General features: G+C 40.7%; 1 protein-coding gene across 2 annotated transcripts in view; it reads right to left on the bottom strand.

Annotated features, from left to right (window-relative positions):
* The window catches only part of LOC311260582 (low-density lipoprotein receptor class A domain-containing protein 4-like), a 284242-nt gene that overhangs the window by 263398 nt on the left and 11117 nt on the right, over positions 1 to 9727 (bottom strand). Inside the window, exon 1 of one of the 2 annotated variants that reach the window (XM_084358600.1) lies at positions 6838 to 7266. The exons of the other annotated variant lie outside the window; for it this stretch is intronic. The gene's annotated coding sequence lies outside the window, so the exon portion shown is untranslated. Of the gene's footprint in view, positions 1 to 6837; positions 7267 to 9727 lie in introns of those variants that run through there. 2 annotated transcript variants of the gene reach the window in all.

The following is a 9727-nucleotide window of genomic DNA, read 5'->3' as shown; positions in this document are numbered from 1 at the left end:
ATCTTCGAAGTTAGCCAGCTACAGGAGTTCACCAACTAATGCTGCAAGTAGTCCCTGTGTCACCAAACTTCTTGTACATCCTACTCTGCAGGGATGTGTAGATAAACTTTAGCCTTAAAGTTACACATTTTTACATTCCTTTCGTTTAACATGACTCACTGCATACAGTACATAAGACAGCTTTAGGGCTTGGTAGGGCCATTTTTTCACTTTGAACAGAGCCAGGCTGTTTCCCCTAACCCCCATTCTCCATGCTAAGGTAAAAGAAAGACCTCACAATTCCGGTTTAAGATTGATTTTGAGCTTTTCATCTCACAGGAAAACAACGGATCAACTTATTTCCCAAAATATGAGAATGTACATCAATACATTTTTTGACCAATTTGGTGCCCAAGGCAAGATTTTAGCTGGTGCCCCTCACATATTAGATAATTGCCATTGAAATGGTGCTGAGGTGAAGGTGTCTGCAGGTGGCCGAGGATCTGCAGGTGAGGGAAAAAATATTTCAAATGTGCATCTGAAGAGAGAAGAGGAGTATATGTGACCACTGGGTGTTACATTATATTAATGAATAAGCTGCTGATGGTGAAACCCAGTCAATAATAGCACCTAAGCCACATTCTAGCCAGTGTTGGAGGATGTATTCAGATTCTTAAAGTAAAAGTACCTAGGTATCAATAGCAAAAGTAGTTAAGTATTTAAGTAAAAGTACTGGTTTGGCCCCTCTGACTGATATATTACTATAAATGACATAATAAGATATTGATATTGAACAGGGGCGACTCTAGGATCAGACCTTTAGGGGTGCTTAGCTACCACACATTTAAAATTCTATCAATAGTGACTGTTCCTCCTCTCGCTCCCTCTCTGTTTTCTTTCTCCATCCTCGACTTTCACGTTTTGCAGACAGTCACACACACACATACACAGCTAGAAGATGACATAGAATCTGATAATGAATAAAGCAAACAGAGTATTCTTGACATAAATAAATGTAAGAGGAGGCTCCACGTTTGATAACAGGGCATTAACATTACTTAGTAATGTGAAATCATTGCGGAGTCCGCCGCTATGAATGTGAGAATAACAGTACCTGACTTGGCATTTTAACTGTTCTCAACTGTCTGCCTGTTCTCTCTCGCTCAGTCAAAGCCTCACTCTCACCTAAATCTGGCTGTTTTTGCAGAGAAAAAAATTGGAGTAATTGAAAAACAGACATTTCTTTGGAGCCATATATGGAATTGAAAAAGTGCTTGAGTATAGCCAACCTCTTTATTGCCTCCATAGAACAAGACGAAATCATCAACTCACTTTATCTTCACTTTACCTGTCTGTGCTGCGTGTATGTGTGACAAGCTGTGCCCGCAGTAGTCTCACATAGCAAGCCCTTCCTTACCACCGCATGTCAGCGCGATAATTGGTGAGACTCACGCTGAGCTGATGTGAGTGTACATTAATGAAGTAAATAACGGTGATAAAATATTTTCTTTCTTTCAGGAGGTGGAGAGTATGATGAAGGAAAATTGATAAGAATAATAATAATTTTTCAGGGGTGCTGAGATTAAATATAGGTGTGCTTGAGCACCCCTAAAAAGAGCCTATGACTAATTGGCCTATGACACTGAAGCATCGATGTGTAAGCAGCATGTTACTGCTGTCGCTGCTGCAGGAGGAGCTAGTTTGAAATACTTTGTATACACTTTTATACACGGGGACATCAGATGAATCTGAGAGGTCGTGAGATGATTGTGAGGAGAGGAAAAAGAAGACAACAAAGTTCTGATCTGTTTTTGGTTTTTGGACTTTTTTCTCTAACCTTTGCTTTTTGGTGAGATATTGCATCATTTAAACAATTATTGAGTTGAAACCACATGAGAAGTTTAGAGGGAACATCTGGTGCACAGTGTGTTGCATTTTACAAGCTTATCCATATCCTCTGTGTAAAATCTTATTTTTTTAAAGTAACAAGCAACTAAAGCTGTCAAATAAATGTAGTGGAGTAGAAAGTACAATATTTCTCTCTGTCATGTGTTGTACTGGAAGTATAAAGTAGCATAAAAAGGAAATACTCAATAAAGTACCTCTAAATTGTTCTTCAGTACCTACTTAAGTAAATATGGCCTACTTAGTAACTTCCCACCACTGATAATAAACTATAACACTCTAAACACAAACAGCAAGAGTAATGACACCACACACACAAAACATGTATTCATTGAGCCCTTCTTCCACATGATACATGCTGTTCGCATTGACGTATCATGAAAATACAAAGGCTTGATACTATTAATTACAAGACAGGATTGAAAAGGGGGAGCATTTTAATAACCTATCAGAAGCAGGGCCATCATTGGCTAACTTGACTAAGATGTCAATAAAAATGTCTGCCTGGTTTCTTGAGGCAGACAGACGATGCTTCGGGCATCACGTCTAAGAAGAAACGTGTTTCTCTAAATTATTTTGCAGGTTGTTGTCTTTCCAACACGCCCTAATGAATATAAGGTGGGAGTGACTGATGTTAATGTTAGCGAACGTTATTATCTTCCCAAGTAAGCTAGTAACACTCTGCTCCAACAGTAACTACCATGCACTTCATCGCATTACCTCTGTCTCTTTCCAGACATGGGGCAACTACTGTAGTATTTATTTGGAGTCGTGTTTCGGGACACCTGGCAGATGTAAGTCCAATATTTATTCTCTTTTAAGTTCTATTCTGACCTTTGACCATTTTGTTTCTGTGTTTAAGCAGCTTCAGTTAAAACTGTGTCCACACTATGGAGCAGTGACTGATCAACTTAAAACTCAGTGAGGGCATACAAGACACGTAAGCACAAAGTTCAGTGCACTGAATCAGATAACCTTGCCTCTTGGGTTGAAGAGAGAAGTACTCACAGGAAGTCCACCACTTTAATGAGTGGACTGATGGCTGATGAGGCAAAAGAACAATGCAGTCAAACAGACTGCCTGGAAATGTAAATCTCCTCCAATCGACTGTCAAAATGGCTTCAGGGTGATTCTCACCGCACCACCCACCTGCCACCACCTAGTTAAGGATGTAAACACACCCAGACTCTTTGACAGGGCAAGAAAGGAAAAAAGGGGGCATGAAAAGAAGGGGAAAGAGGGGAGACTTGAAGAAAGGGAGCGAGTTAGTGCTGTCCCTTGGTATTCACAAAGACTCGTGGCAATTAAAGCTGTGGATTCAGAGCCAGGGAAACTTCCTTGAAGGTCTTGGCAGTGACTCTGAGGCTATCCTTCCCCCACACCAACACATAACCCGAACTAACCTCCAGCAGGCATCCACCGGCCCACAGCAAGCCACGTTATCTCACATTAACACACACGCAAATCCTACCAGGGCCTTCATCGGCCTACACTAACCCACACCGACTGACTCATTACACATTAGCAGACAGAAACACACACCTCATTTGGTACAGCTGCCTAGTAACAGGTAGGATATTTTTGCCTCCAGAGCATCCTGATGTCTGTGAGAAACAGAATCAGCAGCTGGTGGTGCCAATTTTCATGCCATTTTCCAGCCCTAATCTAATTTCACAGTCAAGTCCTTTGAAAAAAAGGAAAAAAACTTTCAATTTAGTAATTTTAGTCACAAGATATTAATTTAATTTACTTAATTAGTCACCGGCAAAACGAGCTTGTGATTTAAAATAAGCTGATGGAAATATACTCAGTTCATCCTTCAGGGTTAGGAAAAATGGCTCAACCAAATCTAGACGACAATTGTATGAATTCATCATTTTTAAGTGTGTGTTTATTTAAAATGAGAAATCTTTTGAGACTTGAGAAGTGTTATGTGACACTGATTAGGTTTGAGTTCATTTGTAGTTGTATCTTTTAATAGTTTGGGCCACAATTCCTATCTGTTATAGCAATTTATTTATTAACTTCATTTCAATGATCAAGACACAGCATCAATACACCATCAGTCCAAGGAACACACGCAGACAACTGACGGGTTTTGAGCAGGCCCATCTATATTTTGAACAGAAGCTTAAAGCTAATATTAAAATGTGTATCTGACATGTCTGTCATTAATGTGTGTTCTTCAGATGAGCTTTGACCTTCCATATTTTCCAAGAATTGCACCAAACTCTGTACTTCTGCATAAACACAACCTACGTTCCTGCTCCAGACTCACTTTTTTCACAACTGTTCCGAAAACACAACTTTCATCCCAAAATCAAATTAAGCCGTCCCTTTACTGTTTCTTTGCTCTGTTTTATCATCTGTAGGTGTTTAAAGCAGTGTTTCTCACACATACATTTCACTTGGACGGTCTAGCCAGGTATATTAACATCCGCCAAAGTATACTTGGTGACCCATTTAAGCATTTTATACTTTATACTACTTTTTTTTTTAATCCGTCTAAGAAAATGATTCCAATCCACGATTTGTTGACTAGTGGACAATCTGCCTTTGCCTTTCCCCTACCGTCTATTGTCAATCACACACTCTGCAGAAAGGAGGAGACGATCTGTGATAAAACATCCCTGACTGTGGTGCGACCTCTCCTCTTTAAAGAAGGCCTGCTATACTTGTGCCTTTGCTTTGTAAAAACTTGTAGGTGCGCCTGGTTGTTGCGATGTCATTCGGTGCGTGTTGGTTATGATCAGCTCATAATTAACAAGCTTCCCCCACACGCAGCTCACCTGCTGTTATGACAACGGAATTGTGGGTGGAAAACATCCAAAACGGGAGATGTGGTTTTTGGTTGACTTCATAAAACGACGGAGAAAACAGATAATGTTACTGATACGGAGGGAACAGAGAGGAGAGGCGAGCTAGTGTGCAGACATTACAGTGATTTACAGTGGACAATTAAAGCAACACTATGTAGGCCTAATGTAGGCAACCTCTTAAAGCTAATCTGAAGAAAGGTAGTTGATTTTTGAGTCTCATTCTCAGGTCTACATATATATATATATATATATATATATAGCTCTGCTCCTGCCAATTTCAACACAGACTTGTTGTTTCAATGTGGCCTCATCAGTGAAAAAATAAGGTGCATTCCCATCAATAGTGAGTTTACTGCACCCTGTCAGATTCAGATATATTTTTAGTAGGTCTCGTGCTGAGTAGCCAGCCAGTGATAGTAACTATAGCAACGGCTATAATTTGACAATTGCTAAGCGATAGTTATACATACAAACATATATAGAAAAATCCATTTCGTACTGAAGACTTTCTGGGAAAGATCTCTGTTCTTCCCAGACACGTTTTCTATCTTCCCTCAGAGCAACACTGCAAGTCTCTAGCTCTGCTACGTTCAGTGTCCACTATATGAATATAGGACATTTTTCCATTGTTGTATCCCTTATTAAACAGGGTGTGGGATTCATTAGCGACTGCCAGCGAGCAGAATTCTTCCTGATTTAGAAATGATGCTCCTGTCCTGAGGGCAGGGTGGCGTCATCTGCTCATTTGCATTTATGTGGCATCAGCAGGACCAATTTCAGTGTGTCTGCAAGTTCCTTCAGTCAGGGAACTTCTTAATGTCAGCTAGATTCAAATAGATACAACACCTCAAATCAAAAACATGTCTGATCAAGGTTAAGATTGTAATGGTGTCTGAATTCTGACCAGAAAAACCTAACGACCAAAAAGTAAAACATTTCTAAGACTTATGTGCATTTTTAGGACTCTGAGCCAGTATAAAACACTTTTCAAGCAGTTGCATAAATAAATAATTAATGGCTGAATACATAAACGGTCCAGAGGTCTTGTATAAAGCACAGTCAGAGGCACAGAGTGAATACAAAAGGCATGCCAAATGATTTGGGGGTATTTTGTAGCCGGAATCATGAGGTGAACCTGCAGCACAGTTGGAAACGGGCTGGATTAAAGGGAATAAATTATAATAGGTGTGGTAATGGTTGGCAATCACTCATGACCAACCAAATTACATCTTTCACAGCTGTTCGCAGCTATTTCTCAGAGGAAAGTTTTTGCACCTGAAAAAGTCACAGAAAGCAGATTATTCTAACATAAGAACACTGAGTGACGTCAGTGAGTGACATCAGATAAAGATAAAGGTGACTGTAAATACAGGGACAGGAGCAGCCGGCACCTATCTACTAGAGAGGATGAGGCCACTCGCACCAAGTCAGTACGGGTACAGTGGAAAATGATGTCGGTCTGGCCAACATTTTTCAATAAAAAGCACAAATAAGTCAGCAAACTAGCAAGATGACAATATGTTTCACCATGCACCTTCAAACTTGTGAACATGACCAGAAAATCCTTGACACCAACTTCACTTACATCAGATACATCTCTTACTGCGCCTCACCCACACATGCTGTCACAGTCAAGTTCACAGCAAGTGGTCAATATACCAGACACACATATATGCACATAAATAGACTGTCACCCAAACAGACGGCAAAGCAGCATTGGATTATTGGACTGGTTTTCACTTCTTGATGTGAATCTGCCTCAAGTGTCAGGTATTGCTTTTCACTTCCTCCCTTTGTCCTTTTCCCATCTTTTTTTCTGTTTTGTGTTTCGTTTGTTAGTTAGTCCCTGTCTATTTAAACCTGTGTTTCTCCTACTCTTTGTCGGTTGGCCTGTTCTGTTTTAGTCCTCACGTCGCTCCTGTTGTCATCTTGTCTTCATCCTGGGTCTCCTGCATCCCTGCCTGTTCCCTGGTTTTTGTAAACCTAACATAATCCAGACGTCTTTGCCAAAGCTTTTTCTATGCATAGAAAACAATAACGTCATGTTGACCTGAACGTTATTTTGTCAAAAATAGACATCATTGCCTTGTGTGTTAACTGTTCTGGAGTATCACTGTATTTCAGAAAAACTTACCTTAAAAATGTTTCAGTTGTACTGTGGATGATTAAAATGTTCCTATGTGTGTAGGTCCGCCTGAAGACCGAAGTTAACCTATTTAATATCTCACAGCATTCAGTAGTGAAAAATCTTTAAACTGCACTCCTTGTATCCACTTATAAAAAAACAAGTGCAGTTCAGCCCCTATCTGAGGCAGACTGTCTTCGACTTTTCCGGCCCTCGAGCCAAATTTAATCATCCGAGTCTCGCCCTGGCACTTTAAAAATGCACTGGTAAACTTGTCATGTCACCAGAATCAGGTCATCTCTCAGCTCCTGATTTGAGCAACCTCTGCGCAAGACTACGGTCTCCTGCTAAATTCCCTGCGAGTTCAACCCGAGTTCACTCCACCTTCTGATTTTTTTTTAAGTAGTAGCCTATGGCCTGCAGAGCCCAGTCACAGTCTGCATCAATAATGCAGAGACCACAGCCTGCTAACATCTCTGCCCTGAGCGAGAGGTCTGCTCGACAACACGCCGCTGAAACAAAGGCAGGCTGAGGACGTCTCAGACTAGCACCATGAGAACAAGAGTGCTAACACCCGGGCTATTTTAGGTACACACACACACACACACACACACACACACACCACTGGCACAGTCATACAGACGGAAGTACGGATGAAGTCATGAACACGCTGCAGCTGTGTAACACCCAGTTGTACACACTCTCGGATAAGCACACACAGATGAATGGATAAGTGTGCAGTGTATGGACGCTCACACACGCAGACACAATCACAAGTGTGTGTGTGTGTAGTGTGTGTTAAATCTTTGTGGCTCATGTTAACAGCATCTGTAGCCAGTCTATTGAACTTCCTCACAGGAGCAGAGGAGCAGTCAGTACAGCATTCCTCAGAAATGCTACAGTAATTCCACCTCACACACACACACACACACACACACACACACACACTTGGGTTGGGTGTTAATATGCTAATAAGGTGTCCCAGGGTATTTAAAAATAGCAATGTAGCCCCTTAAATGAAAAAATTCTACTGTGCACTGTGTGCATGTAACACTACATAATACATGTGCGTGTCCAACAGCTACAGTCAGACATTTTTGTAGATAATATAATTCATCAAATAAAGAACCTGTCAGAAACAGACTATTTAGAACCGTTCACACTCATGTGAACCAGCCTCTCCTCTGAGGGGAGCATTTCTCAGGCTTGTTCTCTGGAGTGGTGGCACTAACAACACTAAACTACAGGTGAGCAGCCCGGTGGCAAAAGCAGCCCCACCGAACCCTGGTCGTTCACCATGGCCCGGAGACAGCTGTGAGCCGAAGGGTCGGTGTTGAAGGTTTACTGTGGGAAAGTACAGCTGGAAGTCCATTCACCACTGCCAACAACACAGATTCAGCACATGTATAAATGCTCACTACAGTGTCGGCCACTTGCGTATGCTGAATGCAAGCAAGTTGGAATTCCATCTCCCCCTACCATTGAATTCACGTTACAACACCGCTGTTGTTAGAATCATCTGCCCCCTCCAGTGGTTGTTGGTTTGTTGTAGCTAACTTGGTTAATATCGCTAACAGTAGCTAGCTAATGTTAGGGCAGTAGAGTATGATGGGTGCGTCCTGTAGAAATCAGCCATTATTACATTTTATTATTCTCCAGAAGCTGGCAGCTACCAAGCCTCTTGATGATGACGAAAACGAATACCACATGATTCAAACGGCGTTATACTATTGGCTGACAAACCAGGTAGAAGCAGGAACCAATTGTCAGATTTCTTTCACAGACCTAAACAAAACAAAAATTGTTAAAATTATTCATTCGCAATCGTAATAATTTTTTTAAGGAAAATGGATACTTTTATTCTGCACCTTTCTAAAAGTTCTGTAGATGTATTATTTTTTAACATGATTTGTCTACATAAAATCCTTTAATATATGAACATTGTGTTAAAAATGTTAATGTGACATAAGGTGGGAAATTACAGTTAAAGCTCACTGCAGCAGTGCTGCCACCTTGTGGCCCTACAATGTGATTTGTAATCAGCTGGTGGTATTGCCTTACACTGTGGGAAAATTTGGGGAAAGGTTTAACGGTATTAAAAATTGGATACGAGCCAACCCTAAAACACACACACACAACCACACACAGGCTGTTGAGACCTGGTATTAACATGTGTCCTCAGTGATCTGATCAGAAGTCGCAGCTCTAACCGCATGTGTGAACACCCCTGAGATGCATTGAGGAGACAATTGAGATCCAATCACTCAGACCACATTCGGAGGTGATTACCCAACTAACGTTTCTTATTTGCCAATATTTACAGATGTTTGTGAACACTGTTTCAACTAACATCTGAACTAATAACCACAATATCCCCAGATCCCCTTACACAATTGTGTGATTTTAAGAATTATTAGGTGAGAACAAACTTTGCGCAACACTGTTACAACAAATTCTAAATTATCCATGCCTTTTAAATTTGGCATTAAATGCAATAAGTTTCTTCTCTTGTGAGACGCGTCAGGTTGTCGCAGCACCGCTGTACCTTCCTGTCTGCTTCTGTGTCTAAAGTGCATGTTACCTCAAACATTTCACAGCTTTTTGAACACAGTGTTTCAACTGATTCAATCTTTTACACAACATTTATGAAAGAAGACAACATTTTACTGATGTCAAACATGTCAAATTTAACAAATATAGTAACCAATATATGGGCTGCTTCTTTCAAAGGCCATTGGGGAAAGTCCCATGGCTCAATTTTGTTTTTTTGACTAGTTGAGTTCAGAGAAACGTTATAAACTTGACAGAAACGCTGTCTACAACAAACTCTTAACTAATTGGGCCTTCTTGTAAATTTGAGAAACACGATAAAGAAGATGAAGATGTTTCTTTTCTTTGT

The sequence above is a fragment of the Pagrus pagrus genome (assembly GCF_965226575.1).
Source record: "Pagrus pagrus genome assembly, chromosome: 7".
NCBI classification, from domain to species: domain Eukaryota; kingdom Metazoa; phylum Chordata; class Actinopteri; order Spariformes; family Sparidae; genus Pagrus; species Pagrus pagrus.
The sequence above is the reverse complement of the archived record's forward strand: the minus strand, read 5'-3'. Positions and strand labels throughout refer to the sequence as shown.